At 36.8% G+C, this 21,218-nt stretch overlaps 1 long non-coding RNA gene across 1 annotated transcript; it reads right to left on the bottom strand.

The window, feature by feature from the left end:
* Positions 1 to 1,272: 1,272 nt before the first annotated feature.
* LOC129136111 (uncharacterized) lies at positions 1,273 to 15,471 on the bottom strand. The gene is made up of 3 exons (XR_008537394.2): positions 15,397 to 15,471; positions 9,165 to 9,232; positions 1,273 to 1,615 (listed from the first exon to the last, which is right to left on the bottom strand). It is a non-coding gene; the product is annotated as an uncharacterized LOC129136111 (long non-coding RNA).
* Between the last annotated feature and the right edge of the window lie 5,747 nt (positions 15,472 to 21,218).

Here is a 21,218-nt window from a genome sequence, read left to right as displayed (position 1 = left end):
GCATGTGCAAAGTTGTACCTCCCTGCATTATTTATTTATTTATTTATTTATTTATTTATTTGATGTACTGACAGTCTGCTGGCAATGTGATTTTTGGGTCTAGCCAGAAACAAAGACTACAAAGCCATACAAGCATCCAACCCACAAGTATTTGAGAACTGGCTCTGTTTCTAACACCACACTCAGTTACAAGGTAAATTCCACCAATGCCACTTGTGTGCTAAATCTCACATCAAATGAGAAAAAGATTCCAGAAATTAGGGCCAAGGGAGCCTTGAGAGTGAGCCTTCCTGGGCAACTTGTGTGGGAAGAATGGGTCATAACAGGAAGAGAGTGGGTCATCAAAGGAAGGAGTCGGACCAAAATCCACAGAAATCCCAGTGGGCAAATATATGGCATGCACTCCACCACACCCCCAACCTCCTCTTATGGCTGACATTACTAGCTGATCACAGCTCTCTTCCACTCCAGCTCAGGAAATGCTTCTCAATAAGCAGTCCAAACAGCCAAGACAAATCATTTGGAGTTGGCTCTCAATATGAAACTTCATTGCCATGTTGGATCCTGAGCTGTGGTTAAGGGACTGGAAGATGAACAGTCATTCAACTGGACACAGGCTGTTGACCCTTCTTTCAGGGCAGGTGAGCCTCAGAGCAAAGGAAATAAATATCCTGGTCAGCTGTTCCCTTCAAGATTCTTATGTTTTTGTACAGCTAAAATGAATAGGAATCAAATTGAAGCTACTCCAGGTCCACAATGTGGTAGTGAGCTAGGGCCATGTAGAGCTGTCAATCGGTTCTAAACTGGATATTAGGAGACCTGAATTTTAATCTTCATTGTTTCACTAATTGTGTAACTTTAGACAAGGCTCTTAATTTTGTTGGGTCTAATTTCCCATCTGTAAAAATTGGGAAAAGGTTGATTTGGACTATGTGAATTTTTAAGTTCCTTCTAACCCTAAATTTCCATGACTCAAAGAAATTGCCTACTTGGAAAATACTACCTCATTTCAGCAACAGGTTGTTTCTTGTTAGAAAAGGTTCTTTCAAAGAAGAACAAATAGAATCAAAGAAGAACTGAAAGACTATCAAATTCAACGTGGTGGAAATAGTAGCTTACAAAAGTGCAGGCTAATCAAAGTCTTCATTGCACAGAGATAAAGAATACAGACCCTGGAATCAGATCCCCTGAGTTCCAGGCCAACTGAGCCACTTTATTTATATGATCTGTGTATTTGTTATCTCTTTCCCCATAACAAATTACCTGCAAGAATTCACAGTTTAAAATGACAAACATTTATTATCTGTGGGGTTTTATGGGTCAGGAATACAGGTACAGCTTAGCTGGGTGCCACTGGCTCAAGATCTCTAACAAGACTACAATCAAGGTGTCATATTGAATAAGAGCTGTGATCTTATTCAAAGACTCAGCTGAGAGAGGGTCCACTTTCAAGCCACTTGCTTGGTTGCTGGTAGGATTCAGTTCCTTATAGGCTCTTGGACTGAAAGCCTCAGTACCTTGCTGACTGTTGGCCGAAAGCCTCCTTCAATTCCTTCTACCTGAGCCTCTCCATAGAGCAACACACAACATAGCAGCTGGCTTCCATCAGAGTGAGCTGGCAAGAAAGCAAGAGAGAGTGAGTGCCCAACTTGCATTCTTTTTGTGAACTAATCTCACAAGTGACATAACATACACTTTCCATACTCTACTCATTAGAAGTAAGTAACTGGGTACAGCCCACACTGGAGGGGAAGGGATTACACAAGGCTGTGAATAACTAGGAGGCAAGAATTATTGGTGCCATTTTAGAATCTGCTTACTCCAAACTGGAACCAATTATTTTACTTCTCTAAACCTCAGTTTATTTTTAAATGGGTATAAAATAGCTATATCAAAAAGTTCTTGTAAAGATTAACGAACATTTTATGAAACATTTAATCCATTCAGCACTCAACAATGGTTATTGAAGCAAGCACTCAATAATGGTTATTATTTTTAATAACTGTTTTGTGCTTAACTAGAAAAATTAAGAAATCTGCTCGAGGAAAGAAGACATATTCATATACCCAAAAAGAAAAATAATGGAAGGTGGCAGTAGGTTTGGCAGTGTATTTTATGAAAATCCCTGAATCCTGGCCCATTCTCTCAAAAAAACAGACAGAACGATTATTAGGTTGATGTAAAAATAATTGCAGTTTTTGACACTTACTTTTAATGGCAAAAACAGCAATTACTTTTGTACCAACCTAATAGATTGCAAAACCAAAAACACATAGACAATATACATAAGAAAATTAGACAACTAGGTATCCGTACAAATCCCGGAATAGAAGCTAGTGATGACAGCATCCAAGAGAATCCCAAATTTGCCATCAGATATTCATTGGAAAGCATAAAAAACTAATCTGACAACAGCGGCTGAAAATAGGTGGGAGTCCTGCAGGACCCAATTTGTAGGTAAGTGCAATGGATGACAATAAGTTCTGACTGTTGTTGCTGAAACAATCTGGATCCTGTGAACACTCAAAACTAAAAAGCCAAAGCTCTCTTCTGGGTCAAATCTTTATTGAGGAGAAACTTCTGGCAGTAGGATAAAATCAAGGAGGATAAAGAAATAGGGGCAAAAGTAGGAGAAGGCCAAGACACAAGAGGAAGAAGGGGAGAAGCAAATCTTAGAAGCATAGGCCCATCTTGTTTTATTTCTTTGGTAAAGAAATCTACTTTTACTTAAAAACGAGCAACAGAAATGGATTGAGGTTGAATTATGAAAAAAAGGGAACAAGAAATTGAATAATGGAGGAGATATCCCTAGAGATAATAAAAACATGACAGAAAGGCATGCCCTCCAAACAGATTAAAATTGTAACTTAAATTTCCAAACAAATAAAAAGACATTTTTTAATGATAGAAGCTATAAACGAATAAATAAGTCAGGATTGGATAGTCTGATCTGAGTGGAAAGTATGAAGATTTCAAAGAAAGGATAAAGAATTCTTTCTCAGGAAAGAATTAAACTAGTTTAAATTAATAAATTAACACTAAATTGGAAGAAACAAAAGAGCAAATAAACACAATGGATACTGTCTTAAGTAAAAGATGGAAAGAGGAAAAATATTTTCAATGAAAAGGAAATTAAAGATTTTTTTAAAAGATTTGAGAGAAAATAGTAGATACAGAACATGGGAGTGGGGATGCTTCTGTATAATAGTAGTCCCTGACAAAGAAAATCAAAGCAATGGGACAGAGCAAACACTAAAAACTGTAACTTAAGAAAAATTTCTATTCAGGAGGCTGAGGTGTGATGATCACTTAAGCCCAGGAGGCTGAGACTGCAGTGAGCTCTGATCGTGCCGTTGCACTCCAGCCTGGGTGACAGAGTGAGACCCTGTCTCACCAAAAAAAAAGAACAAAACTTTAATGAAATAAAAGATGACATAAATCTATATACTAGGAAAATCAACCCAGAATAGCCAACCCTGAAACATGTTCCAGTCAAAAGTATTGTATTTTAAATAAAAAGAGGACTTATTTGGGCTACCAGGCAAAAAGACTCACTTATAGGGAAAAATAATAAGACTGTCATTAGCTTTTCAGCAGCAAAACTTATGCCAGAAGACACAGAAATAATACACTTAAGTTATTCGAGAGGAAGAAAACTAAGATGTGCAAGAAAGAAAATAGGAAAACAAAATTTACAAAAATTAGCTGGGCATAGTGGTGCATGCCTGTAACCCCAGCTACTCAGGAGGCTGAGGCACAAGAATCACTTGAACCTGGAAGGTGGAGGTTGCAGTGAGCCAAGATTGCACCACTGCACTTCAGCCTGGGTGACAGAGCGAGACCCTGTCTCCATAAAAAAAAGAAAAGAAAAGAAAAAAGTTTTAATTTTGATGATATCCAGTTTATCTGTTTTGTTTTGTTGCTTGTCCTTTTGGTGTCATATCTGAGCCCATTGTAAAACCTAAGTTTATGAAGATTTACCTCCTGTGTTTTCTTCTAAGTATAGTTTTAGCCCTTTGATGGATGTCTGTAATGCATTTCAAGTTAATGTTTGTGTATGGTGTGAGATAGGTGTCCAGCTTCATTCTTTCATTTGTGGATATCCGTTGTCCTAGCACCATTTGTTGAAAAGATTATTCTTTACTGAATTATCCTGACACCCTTGTGAAAAATCAATTGACCACAGATATATGTGTTTACATCTGAAGTCTCAATTCCATTACATTGATTTATATGTCATCTTTATGCCAGCATCACACTGTCTCAATTCCTGTAGTTTGTAGTAAGTTTTGTAATTGGAAATATGAGACCTCCAACTTTTTTTGAAGTTACTTTGGCTACTCTGGATCTCTTTTATTTTCATATGAATTTTAGGATCAGCTTATCAATGTCTTTAAAGAACCCAGCTGGGTTTTGATAGAGATTATGTTGGATCTGTAGTTAAAGTTGGTGCTTTTGTATACTAGCTTCTAGTATTCTGTGTCATCAATGGCATCTTCATATTAACTTGCATATGGCAGATTATAAATTTGCTCTGTACAAAATATTGAAGCATGATTGTGGGCTAACCTACCAGTGAGAGGGGCTATTATGCAACTAATAGTATTTCATATTTGTTGAAAGGCAGGAGAAACAGCACATTCAATTGCCTCATGTTGGGATGGAGAGAATTAGGTTGATTCAAGAGATATTTAAGAGGTTGACTCCACAGGACTTGATAATTGATAGAGTGTGAGAGAAAAGGCAGAAAAAGATAGGAAAGATTATGTCTACATTTCTTTGAGCAGCCAAGATGGGGAATGTTGAAGAAGGAGCTGAATTCCTTCAAGTTGATCATTTCTCTGCCTATACCTGTAGATTTCTGGTCCCTCTAGGCTATTGTATCCAGGGCTCAAGAGGTAGGACAAGGCCAGGATTTAGGATGCAGGCATGTACACAAAAAGATGTTAAAGCTGGAAGAGTTGATAGAGTTACTACATTAGGAATAGCCAAGGTTTCATTTGTGTAGTGACAAACATAAGAGCTCTGAATGCATCCACAGAAATCAGAGCTTACATCCAAGGACATCAATGCTACTGGGGAGAGAAGGATGAAACATCAGTACTGTGAGGATAGACAACCTGAGATATCAATGAGGGCAGAAGTTAGGCTGGGGTCTCCAGAATCAGATGTTCAACTGACAGCAAGTGTGAAGGAGGACTTTGTCAGGGAGAACTGGGATCAGTTTTCAGAACCAGGAGAGTAGAATACATAACGTCATCTACCTGGCATCTGAAGTTAATCAAAACTAGTGTTTATCAAAGAAAGTTAAAAAAAGAATCATCTGCAAAACATGTAAAATGGAAATTCCTGGATATCTCTTTCAGCAGGTCAACAAGAAGCTCAAGTGATTCTGCCACAAATGGAATATTGATCGTAATTTAAGAAACACTGATGAAACTATCAAAAAGACCAATTTCATGATGAATCAGCAGGCTACTAGGAAATATGTCCTCTGTTGACGTCTAGGACAAATCTTAATGAATGAATGGAGACTGGGGTTATCTACCAGGAGGAGAGCTGTTACCGGAAAGAGGGGTCTTGATCCAGACCCCAAGAGAGGCTTGAATCTTGCACAGGAAAGAATTCAAGACAAATGGCAAAGTGCAGTGAGAAAGGATATTTATTGAAAGCTACTTAATTACAGAGTAGGGCGTCCTCAGAAAGCAAGAGGAGGAATGGACTGTCTTTAAGTTTTTCTTATATAGGGATCTTGTCTGTATAAAGACTAAACTAAGCTGTGCCTGCAGGTGGATGGACAGATAGCATGACAAAATTTAGTACTTTATCAATTTAAAGAAATCTATCCTTGACATCTTAGTGTATAAGTACATCAAAGCATAACTATAATTATCTTGAAAGCATATATTATTATGGGTGTTGGGACACCTGGACTTTCTGTTGTAGAAATTTCTCCTTGCCAGTGTCTTTCAACTCTCTCCTTAGCTGTAAACATAGTCATGACCTAGTCAGGACTATTGATCAAGACCAGGAAGGAATATGCCTTGTCAGTTTTAAGATGAAGTTGATTTTAAAATGGTGTCACTCTAGATCTCCTAGACTCCTGCTTCCCTAACACAGTCACACGAGATAGATCTTTGGCCAGTCACGTCCTGTCATCCTCTAAATCAGGGATTCTTGAACTGGTTAGAAGGGGGAAGGGCAGACAAGTTTGCTTCTCAGAAAAATTGGCATTATTCTGATAAATATATGATTGTCATGACTGGGAAGGGTACTACTGGCATCTAGTGGGTAGAGGACAAGGATGCTGCTACACATACAATGTGCAGAGTCACCCCCCTAGCAAAGAATTGTCCAGTCCCAAACATCAGTCTTGCTGCTGTTGAGAATACCTGCTCTATATCCTGAACTAACATAGGATCTTGTAATAAAGAAAAGAGTAATTCCTTGCCAGATTGAAGAGACTGGCTAAGGTAGTTCTAACTCATTTTCTTTGGGGTTGCTACAGTCAGCAATATCCACACCACTACTGAAAATGTTTTGGAAAGAGAAGGATTAGTGAGAAGGGTATGCAATCAGACAGGAAAGCTCCAGGAACTCCCCTGAAGTCTTTTCCATGAAGACTGATCCATGACAACAGCTGTGTGCATGGTATTAGAAATCCCTGTGAAAAGTGACCAATAAAGAGACGTCGTATTTGTATAACAGTTTAGTTCACAAAGCACTTGTACATTGTTTAGCTTTTTCTTTGCCTTGGGAGGTAACCAGGTAGTATTAGTTTCCTGTGGCTGCTGTAACAAATAACCAGAAATTTGGTGACTTCAAACAACAGAAATTTATTTTTTAGCAGTTCTAAAGGTCAGAAGTCAGCTTGGTGCAGTGGCTCATGCCTATAATCCTAACACTTTGGGAGGCTGAAGCAGGAGGATCATTTGAGCCCAGGAAATTGACAACAGCCTAGGCAACATGGCAAGACTTTGTCTGTACTAAAAAATTAGCCAGGTATGGTGGTGCATGCCTGTAGTCCCAGCTACTTGGGAGACAGAGGCAGCCAGATCACTTGAGCCCAGGAGTTTGAGGCTACTATGATCATGCCACTGCACTCCAGGCTGGATGACAGAGCAAGACCCTCTCTACCAAATATCGTTTTAATTTTTTGAAAAAGCACATTTCCAGGACTCTTTTCAAACCAGTTGAATCTGAGTCTTATGGTGGGAGATGGAAAGAAACTGTTGAGAATCTATATATTATCATGTTTTCCAGAAGGCCCAGCATTATTCAAAAATCACTATTCTAAATTCTTAGTCCAACATAACATATCTCAACATCTAGATATAATCCCTTTCTCTAAAGCCAGGTCTTGCTAGTTGGAGCTCAAGTTGTAATGGAATATAATTAGTACCTGTAATATGTCTTTCATTAAAGTAATAAGGTATCAAATTACATACTTCTTTTTTATTAAAAAGGAAAATAAAATCCTTTGATATTTTCTTTTTGAAAATCAATAGGAAAACTCCAAGACCCATCTTTCAATCCATGCTCAAGTAAATCGTTCAAAAATCCACACTACCCAAATCCAACATATTTGTGATTGGATTTCTTCTTTAAATATCTTTCAGTTACTGCCACATTCTAATTCCTAGCTAAAATTCTACCAACAGTCACACAGTTCAATATTATCTGGTTACAGCGGGTACTTGGTGAAAACAAATGGAATCTGGATTTAAGTCCTGTATTAAAATTGCTTTTGCATAGTATAATTTGCATTTTATAAGGCCAAAGGCAAAATGGCTAAAATAATATTCAACAGGAGCCTGTGATTGGCTAAACTAAGAGGAAATGATACATTACAAAATCTCAAAGCCAGACATAAAGCTTAGCCTGTCTTTGACTGTTTTTTTTTTCAATGCCAAGAAATTGAGTACAGTAAATTGCTCAAACCAACAATATAAAAATTTGCTCTTCTTGGCAAAGATCTTCATATTTCTGAATGTTTTCTTCTTTCTTTTGGCTTTGATATCCAGTAGTTTTGTTCTTACTCTTAAATGGAGGCAATATCTATGACATTTCCACATACAATATCTGAACCTCAAAAAAAGGGAGGGTGTATTAGTCTGTTTTCATGCTGCTGATTAAGACATACCCAAGACTGGGCACAAAAGAAAGAGGTTTAATTGGCATTACAGTTCCACATGGCTGGGGAGGCCTCACAATCATGGCAGAAGGCAAGGAGAAGCAGGTCACATCTTATGTGGATGGCAGCAGGCAAAGAGAGAGCTTGTGCAGGGCAACTCCCATTTTTAAAACCATCGGATCTCGCAAGACCCATTCACTATCACAAGAAAAGCATGGGAAAGACTCGCCCTCACAATTCAATCATCTCCCACCGGGTTCCTCCTACAATATGTGGGAATTATCGGAGCTACAAGGTGAGATTTGGGTGGGGACACAGAACCAAACCATATCAGAGGTAGTGGAAAGAAGAATCATCAGTGGAGGCTATTTATGTATGCATACTCCCTACTTGGTAGAAATTTTCTCATTTTTAAGACTCAACAAGATGCACTTCCTCAGTGGAGACTTTCCTACCCATTCCTATCTCAAAGGCATAATTAACCACTTCCCTAATGTATTAACGATATGTCTACCTGATTGTATCATGGCCCCTCTGACAATTTAGTTATTGTATACATACCCATCTTCATCTATCAGATCACACATCCCTTTAGAGCAAGGTCTATCCCATTTATCTTTATCTTTATATCCCCAGCACTTAACAAAGTTGGCACACTGAGGGCACTAAATAAAGTGAATGAATTAATGTTCTCCTTGCCAACAAAGCTGAATAAAATGTGAAAATAAAAAACAATCAAGAATTCTGCTCAAGTACAAAATATAGGGATAGCTTGGAGATATTGGGGGTTTGGTTCCAGAGCACCTCAATAAAGCGAATATCACAATAAAGTGAGTCACACACATTTTTTGGTTTCCCAGTGCATACAGAAGTTGTGCCTACACTATACTGTAGTATATTAAGTGTGAAGTGGCATTCAGTTTTGTAAAATTTACATACCCTAGTTAAAAAATCCTTTATTGCCAAAAAATGCTAATGATCATCTGAGCCTTTAGTGAGTCCCAATCTCTTTGCAGGCGGAGGGTCTTACCTCGGTGTTAATGGCTGCTGACTGATGAGGGTGGTGGTTGCTACAAGTTGGGGTGGCTGTGGGAATTTCTGAAAATAAGAGAACAATGAAGTTTACTGCATTGACTGACTCTTCCTTTAGGGAAATATTTTTATGTGGCATGTGATATTGTTTGATAGCATTTTACCGATAGAACTTCTTTAAAAATTGGAATCAGTCTTCTCAAATCCTACTGCTACTTTATCAAGTAAGTTTATGTAATATTCTTAATTTTTGTTGTTATTTCAACAATGTTCACAGAATCTTCAACAGGAATAAATTTCATCTCATGAAACCACTTCATTTGCTCTTCCATAAGAAGCATCTCCTCATTTGTTCAAGTTTTATCACGAGACTGCAACAATTCAGTCACATCTTCAGGCTCCACTTCTAATTCTAGTTCTCTTGCTGTTTCCACCATATCTGCTCCTCTGCTAAAGTCTTGAACTTCTCAGTCATCCATAAGGGTTGGAATGAATTTCTTCCAAATTCCTGTTAGTGTTGATATTTTTACCTTCTCTCATGAATCACGAATATTCCTAATAGCATCTAGAATGGCAAATCCTTTCCAGAAGGCTTTCAATTTACTTTGCCCAGCTTCATCAGAGGAATTACAATCTATGGCAACTAGCCCTACAAAATGTATTTCTTAAATGTTAAAACTTGAAAGTCAAAATTACTCATTGATCCATGGACTACAGAATGAATGTTGTTTGCAGTCATGAAAACATTATTAATCTCCTTGTATATCTCCATCAGTACTCTTGAGTGACCAGGTGCCATCTTCAATGTACAATAATATTTTGAAAGGAATCTTTTTTTCTGAGTAGTAGGTCTGATATGGTTTGGATTTGTGTCCTTACCTAATGTCATGTCGAATTGTAATCCCCAGTGTTAGAAGAGGGGCCTGGTGGGAGGTGATTGGATCATGGGGGCAGATTTCCCTCTTGCTCTCCTTGTAATAGGAGTGAGTTCTCACGAGATCTAATTGTTTAAAAGTGTGTAGCATCTCCCCCTTCTCTCTCTTCTTCCTGCTCCTGCCACGTAAGACATGCCTGCTTCCCCTTCTACCAGGATTGAAAGTTTCCTGAGGCCTCCCCTGCCATGTTTCGTGTATAGCCTGTGGAACTGTGAACCCATTAAACCTCTTTTCTTTATAAATTACCCAGTTTCAGGCATTTCTTTATATCAGTATGAGAAGGGACTAGTCCAAGGTCTCAACTGTGGGCTTAAAATATTCCGTAAACCATACTAGAGACAGATGTGCTGTCATGCAGGCTTTATTGTTCCATTTATACAGCACAGGCAGAGTAGATTCTGCATAATTCTTAAGGGCCCTGGGATTAGTAAATGAGCATTGGCTTCAGCTTTAAGTCATCAGCTGCATTAGCCTCTAACAAGAGAGACTGCCTATCCTTTGAAATTTTGAAGCCACGCACCAACTTCTCTTCTCTAGCTAGGAAAGTCATAGATGGCATATACTTCCAATAGAAGACTGTTTTATCTACATTGAAAATCTCTTTAGTATAGTCACATTCACCAATGATTTTAGCTGGATCTTCTGGATCACTGGCTGCAGCTTCTACATCAGCACTTGCTGTTTCATCTTGCATTTTTATGTTACAGAGACAGCTTCTTTCCTTAAACCTCATCAACCAACCTCTGCTAGCTTCAAACTTTCTTCTGCAGCTTCCTCACCTCTCCCAGCCTTTAAAGATTTGAAGAGAGTTAGGGCCTTAACTCTGTATTAGGCTTTGGGTTAAGAGAATGTTGTGGCTGGTGCGGTCTTATATCCAGACCACTGATACTTTCTCCCTATCAGCAATTAGGCTATCTTGCTTCCTTATCATTTGTACTTTCACTAGAGTAGCACTTTTAATTTCCTTCAAGAACGTTTTCTTTGCATTCACAACTTGGCTAACTGTTTGGTGTAGGAGGCCTCGCTTTAGGCCTATCCTGGCTGTTGACACGAAATAGCTAAGCTTAGCTATTTCTAGCTTTCGATTTAAAGTGAGAGACATACGACTATTCCTTCAACTTGAACATTTAGAGGCCATTGAGGGGTTACTAATTAGCCTAATTTCAATATTGTTGTATTGCAGGGAACAGGGACACCCAAGGAGCGGGAGAGAAAAGGAACAATCACTAAGCAGAGCAGTGAAAACACACACACAACATTCACTGATTAAGCTCTCTGTCTTATATGGCTGCAGTTTGTGGTGCTCCATAACAATCACAATAGTCACATCAAACATTACTGATCACAGATCATCACAACGGATGTAACAATAATGAAATATTATGAGATTTCCCAAAACGTGACACAGAGACAAGAAGTGAGCACATGCTGGGGGAAAAATGGTGCCGATAGACTAGCTCAACACAGGGTTGCCACAAATCTTCAATTTTTAAAAAATGTGTTATCTTTGATGTGCAAAAAATAAAGAACAATAAAACAAAGTATGCCTGTAACCAATAGAATTTTTATCTTATTTTTTCTTTTCTCTTATTTTTTCAAAACCATATTATTTTTTTCAGGGTTTTAATATCATTATTTTGACAGTCTTTAAAAGGAGAGGCACTTCAAGAAAGGAATCAAATAACAGAAGCAGAAAAAGAGAAGTAGGCCTCGTTGTATGGTGCCTGTTCACATTTTGCAGCCATTTACTATCATCTTACTGCTGGTTCTAAATATGTCCGGTGGAATGCAGAGTTAGAGTAAGTGTTCAAATTATTAAATCAAATAATGTGACCTTTTCCCAATTGCTTTAGAAATATTGGATTTACATATTAAGTCCTTCAATTTTAAGTTATTTTTCAAAAAGATTTTTAAAATAACTTTGGAAATAACTTCTCTTTGTCTATGACAAATCACCTGAATTTACTTATTAAGTATAGATCAGTGGATAATTCAGTTACCATTTGGAAAGGAATCTTTTATTTTGAGCAGCAGATCTCAACAGTGAGCTTAAAACCACGCTGTAAACAAATGTGCTGTTGTCCAGGCTTTGATGTTCCATTTACATAGCATATCATAAACTTATGCTTACTTAGACAACTTGTCTTTTTCATAGGCTTCTTTGCTTGTGGCTTTGAATAACTTATAACCAGAGAAACAAAAATGTCCAGGTCTCTCTTAGCATCCTATGAGTACAAAATGGGAATTGCATTTATATCCAAGCAGACTAGTGCTGGATTAAGCTCTTGACTCTCAGCTACAAGCCACCCTTTTATATACTGGGACTATGATACTGGGACTGGGGCTTTGCAAATGCCATTTCTCTTTTGTGAGAGCAGCTTCTGTTAGGTTCTATAAATTGATTCAATAGAGAGAGACAGGAAGATTAGAGGAGGAAGAAGGGATTGCTCTTTTCCTTGTGCTTCCCATTCTTGTCATTGCTGCCCAGCAATGTCCTTTCAACCCAGTGACAAAGTCTACTTCTGGTTTCCCACTTATTCCATCACTGCCAGAACCAGCCTCATCACATGCCCTCAGAAGATGGTACCACCACCGCTGGGAGGTTTTATTCCCAGCTTCACAGGACCCCCCCAAGCTTGCAGGTTTTAATAATCTACCTCTTTCCTTTGTTCCCCCAATCATGGGTGGCATAGTTGCTCTCTGAATGTATCTATATGTATTACCATAATGTTCCCTTTTTGTCATACTGTTTGATCAATTTCATTTATTAAATTCTTTCTTTTAAAAATAACTAGTGTGGTTTTTGTTCTCATAACTGGACCCTGGTGCCTTGTTTGATTTGTCAATGTATAAATCATACATAGGGATAGAAGAATGCTGGTCCAGCTTTAGCAAACTATAATAGCAAATGGGGACCATATTTATAGTTGGGAGAATTGAGGGGTTTTATCTGTAAAAAAAAATACTGTGTGTGTGTGATAACATGAGATCTACCACCTTAACAAAATTTCTCGTGACAATACAGTATTGTCATTGATGGGTACAAAGTTGTACAGCAGATCTGTAGAACTTATTCATCTTGACTTAACTGAAACCTGATGCCCATTGATTAGTAACTTCCCATTTCCCCCTCCTGCCAGCCCCTGGCAACCACCATCCCACTCTGATTCTACAAATTTGACTATTTTATGTACCTCACATAAGTAGAAACATGCAGTAATTATATTTCTGTGACTTATTCTGTGACTTATTCTGTGACTTAGCTTAATGTCCCCTGGGTTCATCCACGTAGTCATATATTGTAGAATTTCCTTTATTACTTTGTCTGAATCATACTTTATTCTATCTATATACCATATTTTCTTTAAACATTTATCTGACAATGAATATTTAGGTTGCTTCCACATCTATTATAAATAGTCCTGAAATGAACATGGGAGTGCTAATATCTCTTCAAGATCCCAATTTTAATTATTTTGGATGACTATTCAGAAGTGGGATTGCTGGATCATATGCTAGCTCCATTTTTACTTTTTTGAAGAATTTCCACACTGTTTTCCATAGCAACTGTACCATTTGCATACCCACAAACAGCATACAAGGGTTTTAATTTCTCCACATCCTCACAAACATTAGCTGTCTTTTTTATATATGTAATAGCCATCCTGACTGGTGTAAAGCGATATCTCATTCTGGTTTTGATGTGAATTCCTCTAAGGATTAGTGACAGTGAGCATTTTTCCATATAACTGTTGGCTATTTGCATGTCTTCTTTGGAGAAATGTCTATTCAAGTCCTTAGTCTATTTTTTAATCGGGTAATTAGATTTTTTTGCTATTAACTTATAGGAGTTCCTTATTTTTTTAGAGTAACCCCTTATCAGATATGTGTTATGTAAATATTTTCTCCCATTCTATAGTTTGTCTTTTCACTGTATTGATTGTTCCCTTTACTGTCCAGAAGCGTTTTAGTTTGATGTAGTACCACTGTTTATTTTTGCTTTTGTTGCCTGTCCTGTGCTTTTGGGTATTTTGTCCTATCCAAAAAATAATTGCCAAGGCCAATGCCATGAGGCTTTCCTCATGTGCTAGGAATCTTGCAGCTTCAAGTCTAATATTTAAGTCTTTAGGTATTTTAAATTTATTTTCGAGTATGATATAATAGAGTATAATTTTCTTCTTTTCTTTTGCATGTGGATATTCTGTTTCCCCAACATTGAATAAATTATCTTTTCCCCCTTATGTACTCTTGGCACCCTTACTGAAGATTAGGTGATCATATATGCATAGATTTATTTCTGGGCTCTCTCTTCCATTCCATTGGTCTATATATCTGTCTTTATGCTAGTACCATAGCGTTTTCATTACTGTAGCTTTGTAATGTACTTTGAAATCAGGAAGGGCAACATGTTCAGCTTTGTTTTTCTTTCTGAAAATTGAATTGGCTATAAGATTATCAGTGATTTTTTAGCACAGAACTTGCCAGCCAGAAGGCAATGAGATATTAATATTCAAAATAATGAGAGAAAAAACTGCCAAGAGTGCTATGCTTGGCAAACCAGACCTTCAAAAAGGAAGGAAAAATAAAGACTTTCCCAGAAAAACAAGAACTGAGGGAGTTAATTACCACTAGAGCTGCTTTATGAGAAATGCTAAAAGTTCTTCAAGTTGAAATGAAAAACTGCTGAACAGCAACACAATAGTAAGAAAATATGAAATTCGTTGATAAAGATAAATACATAAATACGGAATATTATAATACTATAATGGTGGTAGGTAAGTGACTTTTAATTTTAGTATAAAAGTTAAAAGACAAAAGTATTAAAAATGACAATAAAAATGCATTAAAAGGTACATAATATGAATAAATATAACCTGTAACAACAATAATGTTATGTTGTAAAATGTGTGGGGGGAAGAGAAGTTAGTTTTTGTTTATAATTGAATTTAAGTTGTTATCAGTTTAACATAGACTGTTGTGACTGTATTTTATATAGACTCCAAGATAACCACATACAAAGAATACCTGTAGAAATTGCACAAAAGGAAGCAAATCTAGAAAACTCAAAGAAAGACACAAAGAGAGGAAAAGACTAACAGAAGAACTACAAGACTAACAGAAAACAACAAAATGGCAATAGTAAATTTTTCCCTATTCATAATTACTTTAAAGGTAAATGAATTAATCTCTCCAATCAAGAGACATACAGTGGCTGAATGAATTTAAAAAATAAGACCCAAACTACATACTATCTACAGGAAATTCACATTTATATTTAACCGAACACATCCTCACCTGCTAAAGCAAGAATTTAGTCCCATCTCAAAAGGTCCTTTGAAAGACAAAATTATATCTTCTCATACATTAGTCTATAAGAACAATTCATTATTAGTCTATAAGCACAATGTACTATTCCAGCTCCCATTTATCCATATCCACTTCTTACAAAACTGCTTTGAAAACATCTCAATTCTAATGTCTACATCAGGAGTACAGTAATTGGATGCCTCCAAAGCTGCCAATTTTCTGTGACTCACTGGGTCCTACCATAAAAGGAAATGGCAAAGCTTCCATAAAGTGATGTGGGAAAATATCCATACCATATACTGGTCGGTTGGAGAAGCAGCTATCAGAAATATATTTATGTTATTATGTCATAAATACATGCCGTTTTTAAAAATCTTGATTGCAAAAATGTGAGGAAGCAAGAGGTTGGATGTATATGTATTAAAATTAACAGTGATTATCTCTGAGTGGATTAGATTATAAATTTAAAAAAATTTTGGCTTCTCTGTATTTTCTATTTTATCTTTTAAGAAAATGTAAATTATCTTAAATTTAAAATTTTAAACACACACACAGATATATATAATCCCAAATGATCAGACAGACATTTTTAAAAATTATAACTATTATGCATCTTCCTACCAAAGAAAATTACATTTTTCTCCTTCCTGAGAAGTTAAAAAAAGAAAACTAAAGATATCAATTACATAATTCATGACGAGTCATCCAACCAGCCCCTAACACCTATTTACAAAAAGTATGAAGGTTAGCTTTAAGTTGCTTGGTAAAGTCCTGAAAGTAGTATCCCAAAGTACGTCTATTTATTCTGTCAAGCATGCAACTACATTATTTCATGGAATTAAATATGTAATATTGAACCATGTACTTCAATTAAAAATATATGTATATAGAGTTCAGATCTATCCATAAAGATCATAAAACTGAAAATTTAAAACAAAACAAAACGCTTTTTAAAAAATCAGCTAAATTCATTTGTCTGGGAAGCTGTTTACCCAATACATGATTTCTGGTCGGGTTCACTCATTTTTCTGTTTTTGGCATCAATGGAACCCTTTATTGTATACCACATAATTACATCCCTTCTTAGCTAGCCAACACATTATTTGTGCTAAGGGAAAATGGATACCTTGGTTTTTGTGTCATAAATATAACAAGGTTTCTTGTTACGTTTAAGAGATTTAACCCAAATTTTTCTCTTAGGATTGATATTGTTGCAAATCACTAAGTCTGGGGTTATAACATTTGGGATATTACTTATCTTTAAAATTTATTTTCTATTTTTCTATTTATATTTTGGTGTTTAAATAAATGTATTTACAAGTACATTCCTACTTAAAGACAATCTGTCACATGGAAATTAAAATGTGCAAGAGGCCCCTGTAATTCTAGGACTTTGGGAGGCCAAAGCAAGCAGATAAAGACCAGCCTGGGTAACACGGTGAAATTCCGTCTCTACAAAAAAAATAAAAAATTATCTGGGTGTGGTGGTGCACATCTGTGGTCCCAGTTTCATGGGAGACTGAAGTGGGAGGATCACTTGAGCATGGGAGGTGGGAGGTTGCAGTGAGCTAAGATGGCACCACTGCACTCCAGCCTGCGTGACACAGTGAGACCCTGTCTCAAAAAATTTTTTTTCTCAATTAAAAAAATTGCAAAGGGTAAATTGTGAGTAAGGGCTGATTATTGTAATTCAAAAGGGATGTCTCCATATCATAAACTACTTGACAGAGACTTGGAGGAGGAAGTAGGTATTGGCAGGTGGTGAAATAGGAAGATGGAAGAAACACCTAAACCTTAAGTGTTAAATGTCTGTAGACAAGTAAAAGAGTATCAGAAATACTAATGTAAGTATATGAAAAGCCAATATAACACATATTTTATTTATAAAAAATTAGTCTACAGTATGATTTTTAGGAACACATATAATATGGAAATCAATATTTGTTCATAGTATAAATTTGCCCTTCATTTTTATTAAGACACTGAACAAATTGAATGTTTACCATGTTTCAAGGCACTTTGCAAAATTGTCACTTATGATAAGCATGGAGCTATGGCCTAGTCAGTCTTAAAATGAAAACCCCAGAATGTATTATTAGCATCATACAAAATAAATGTATAAAGCTATTTAAAATTGCTTGTAGCATCAAGGATACCCATGTTTTATGGTTCTTAGGCAAGGCTAACAGTGGGGATGGTGGGGTATGGATGGGCCCAGTTGGGGCTGCTTGGAGCCAACAGAGTCTACAGTTTTTACATGAGTCATCTTTTATTCAGTCATTGCAAGTGTCAGGAGAATATCTCCAAATATGTGATCTAATAAGTAGCATGGAATTTTTACTACGCACTTTGAATAGCTCATACTCAGAAACTATCCCATTTCCAAATGGTCCAGTCTGTCCAATTTGACAGGGAGAATGTGCAACAGCTGCAAAGAAAGACTTGATGTATTACTTGAAATCACTAAAATAAGAAAACCAGTTCCACTGTGTTTGAAAATAATGAGTTTAAAAATGGAGTGATCATTAAAATGGCAATGTTTATTTCTAAATTAAATGATATTTGTCTTTATTGGAAGGTGGTTTTCAATGTAATTAGTGGAAAACATTCATTGATAGCTTACAGTGTGCCATTCATGGTTCTAAGTGTCTTATTTGTATTCCTGAGTTGATGCTCACCCCGACTTTGGAAGCAGGTTCTTCTATCATGACCACCTTATAAATAAAATCTGAGACACAGAAAGGGGAAGCAACATAACCAAGGACATACTGGTCCTTGATACAAGTGTCAAAGCTCAACCAATACATTATGCAGCCTCAATTATTAGTTTAAATGTTCTATTTTTCCAATCCACTGATATTTTAAAGGTTAACTATTTCCTTAAACTTGATTCAAGTTTTCTCTGGAACTTTAACAGACTCTATCTGCCAGTTTTCCAACTGATGAGTTTCTATATATAGGCCTTATCTTATGTGTACCCCTCACATAGTTTGAAAAGTTTACTCTTCTAAGCAAGTATAAAAGTAGCTATTTTCAGAACTAATTTGACATGAATTTTTTTCCATCAGCTAGTTTTCTGCGCAGATCATTGGACTCTCAAAATTGAATAAAAATAGTAAACCTCAAATCCATTTGGGTAATGTGAAGCTAGAAGTATGCATAATAGAGAACGGTTTAGTTTTTCCTCTTTGTGCACCTCAGAAACATCTGAAAAGATTTAACCTTCTCAAAAAAATGCTCACCTTTGGGCTGAAACCAAGTAGAAAGAACTTCAGTTTCAAAGGAAGCATTCTTTTTAAAAAATTCTGAGTGAATTAGACGAGGCAATTGCCTGGAATTTGGTTGCATATGAAGCTACATTTTGTGCCCACACATGCTCTGGTGTTGACTTCCTGCTCAGTCAGCACTGATAGTTATTATTCTATAAAATAAATATTTGCTTCTCAGGGCTATAAATCCTGAGACCACCTTACAATCTTTAATGGACTTCATCTTTTAAAGTGAAGAGGAATGTAGCCTCCTTTTTCTTTTGGTTCACGATTTAAGGGGTGGTAGGAAAAAGATGTTGGAACATTTCCCTGTCTTTCAACTAACCCCCATATCTAGTGGCTCCTTAATTATATCCTCCATGGAAAGCAATTGATGCCTGTTGATAATACATACCATATTTCCTCTGTCTTAAAACCTCACCAGTTTAATAATAGTTTTTGGCTGTAGGGGAAGGAGGGAAGAAGAAATACTACCACATTAAATCATTAAATGAACACATTGATTATGAAGCAGAACTAGATATCAGACACATTAAATTATGAAAAAGTATGTCTTAGAATTGAAGAGATTTGAGTTTTGTTGAATTGAATTAAACTGAAATAAGGGCCTCCAAAGAAGGATTAGAACTGAGAGATATGAAGTTTCTTTTTTTCTCTTAAATTGTATTAATTTTAAATATCATCGTCATTACTGCCTCTGCTTTTGCTTTTGCTTTTTCTTTTTCTTTTTTTCTTTTTTTTGAGACAGAGTCTCACTCTGTCGCCCAGGCTGGAGTGCAGTGGTGCGATCTTGGCTCACTGCAACCTCCACCTCCTGGGTTCACGCCATTCTCCTGCCTCAGTCTCCCGAGTAACTGGGACCACAGGCACCCGTCACCACGCCTGGCTAATTTTGTATATTTTTGGTAGAGATGGGGTTTCACCATGTTAGCCAGGATGGTCTCAATCTCCTGACCTTGTGATTCACCTGCCTCAACCTCCCAGAGTGCTGTGATTACAGATGTGAGCCACCGCGTCCTGCCCATTACTGCCACTGCTTTTTCTAGGAGAATCTACTCCCACCTACAGTCTCTTCTGCATCCCTAATCACAGTTGATTGGACAACAGGTAGATATTTGACACCACCTGGGCCAATCAGATTTTTTCATCCTGAGAATTTGAAATTCTGGCTCAATTTGCTGGGGAAGCTGAATATCAGAGACATTAAAGTCAGGATCAGTGTAAAGCTCCTGGCCAAAATCATCATGTGTCAGTCAAAGTTATGAACCCCAGGGATAGCCAACATGCAGAGAATGCAGATGCAGGCTGTGTGGTTCTTTGAAAGAACCACAAGGTGGAACAGTCTCAGGTCCCAGTTTTACAGTTTCACTGCCTTTTCAACTCAGCTATACTTAATGTGCCTCCTTTTGCCAGTTTTAGCCCTAAAATCAACTTTTTGTTTTAATAACTTGAGTGGATTTTTAAAAACAATAGACCCATTTTCCATTCTCAAGTCATTATTTTTTGTGTTCATTTTTAGCTACAATGTAATGTTCATGCATAGAGATGATATCTGCTATAATATTACATAGGAAGCTCCAGGCAACCAAATGAAGTTCAATGATTTACTGAAAGTTTTAACCAACTGAGGTAGCGCTGGGTCCTCAACCAGGTTTTCTTTACCGCCTAAGGAAGTGAAATCTGCTCTAAATCTACATGAAAGCTGCATTCACTTGAAAGTAAGTATTGGCTGTTTCCAAGTTCCGTTGCTGGACTTTGTCAGTATGTATTTCCTTACAGAAATAATGTTTTTAATGGTAGTTGAATTTCAAGATTAGGCCACAAATACCTGCTTGACTTATCAAGAATCTGAAGCCCACATTATTTATTAAGAAAATAGTGTGATACAATACTGTAGCAATGGTAGTTATTAAACAAAACAGTGCATTGAATTAAGAACTCGTTTCATGTATTGTGAATGTTTGGCTTGAGGAAGAACACATTTTATTGGAAGTATTATGCTGATTCCTAGAAGCAGATCTGGTTATTTTCAAAGACTTTTTAAGAGTTTCGGGAAACCAACTCTTCTCCGTAATGCCTAATTATACCTCAACATTTAACACCATTAGGAAATAAAAGTTTGGGCCAATGTGTCCCAAACTATTATTAGTGGTTGCCTCTTGCAAGTGAGATTGCATGAGACTCTCTTTCTCATTTGTATATTTTTATCCTGTTCAAACTTTTTAAAATAGTATGTATTACTTTTATAATCAGAATAAAAGCAATAAAAATACAAAAAACTCTACGGCTTCCTTCTCCTGGATACTGTTGTCTTGCCACAGTCTCCTGTATGATGAAAGTCATTTTTGAATTCACAAGTAGAAGGAAGAGTGTACTTTCATGTGCAGAGCTGAATGGATGGAGAACTAAAGAGGATTTGAGGCATGTGAGAGAGTTGTCTGCTGTGGAAATAGCTGAGTGGCAGCTTGGCTAGGGTGTTATCACCAGGGAAAGGAAGAAGGTGATAATAGAAAAAGGCCAAGAATGGAACAGAGAAGTTAA

The sequence above is a fragment of the Pan troglodytes genome, chromosome 8 (assembly GCF_028858775.2).
Source record: "Pan troglodytes isolate AG18354 chromosome 8, NHGRI_mPanTro3-v2.0_pri, whole genome shotgun sequence".
In the NCBI taxonomy this organism is placed as follows: Eukaryota; Metazoa; Chordata; class Mammalia; order Primates; family Hominidae; genus Pan; species Pan troglodytes.
The sequence above is the reverse complement of the archived record's forward strand: the minus strand, read 5'-3'. Positions and strand labels throughout refer to the sequence as shown.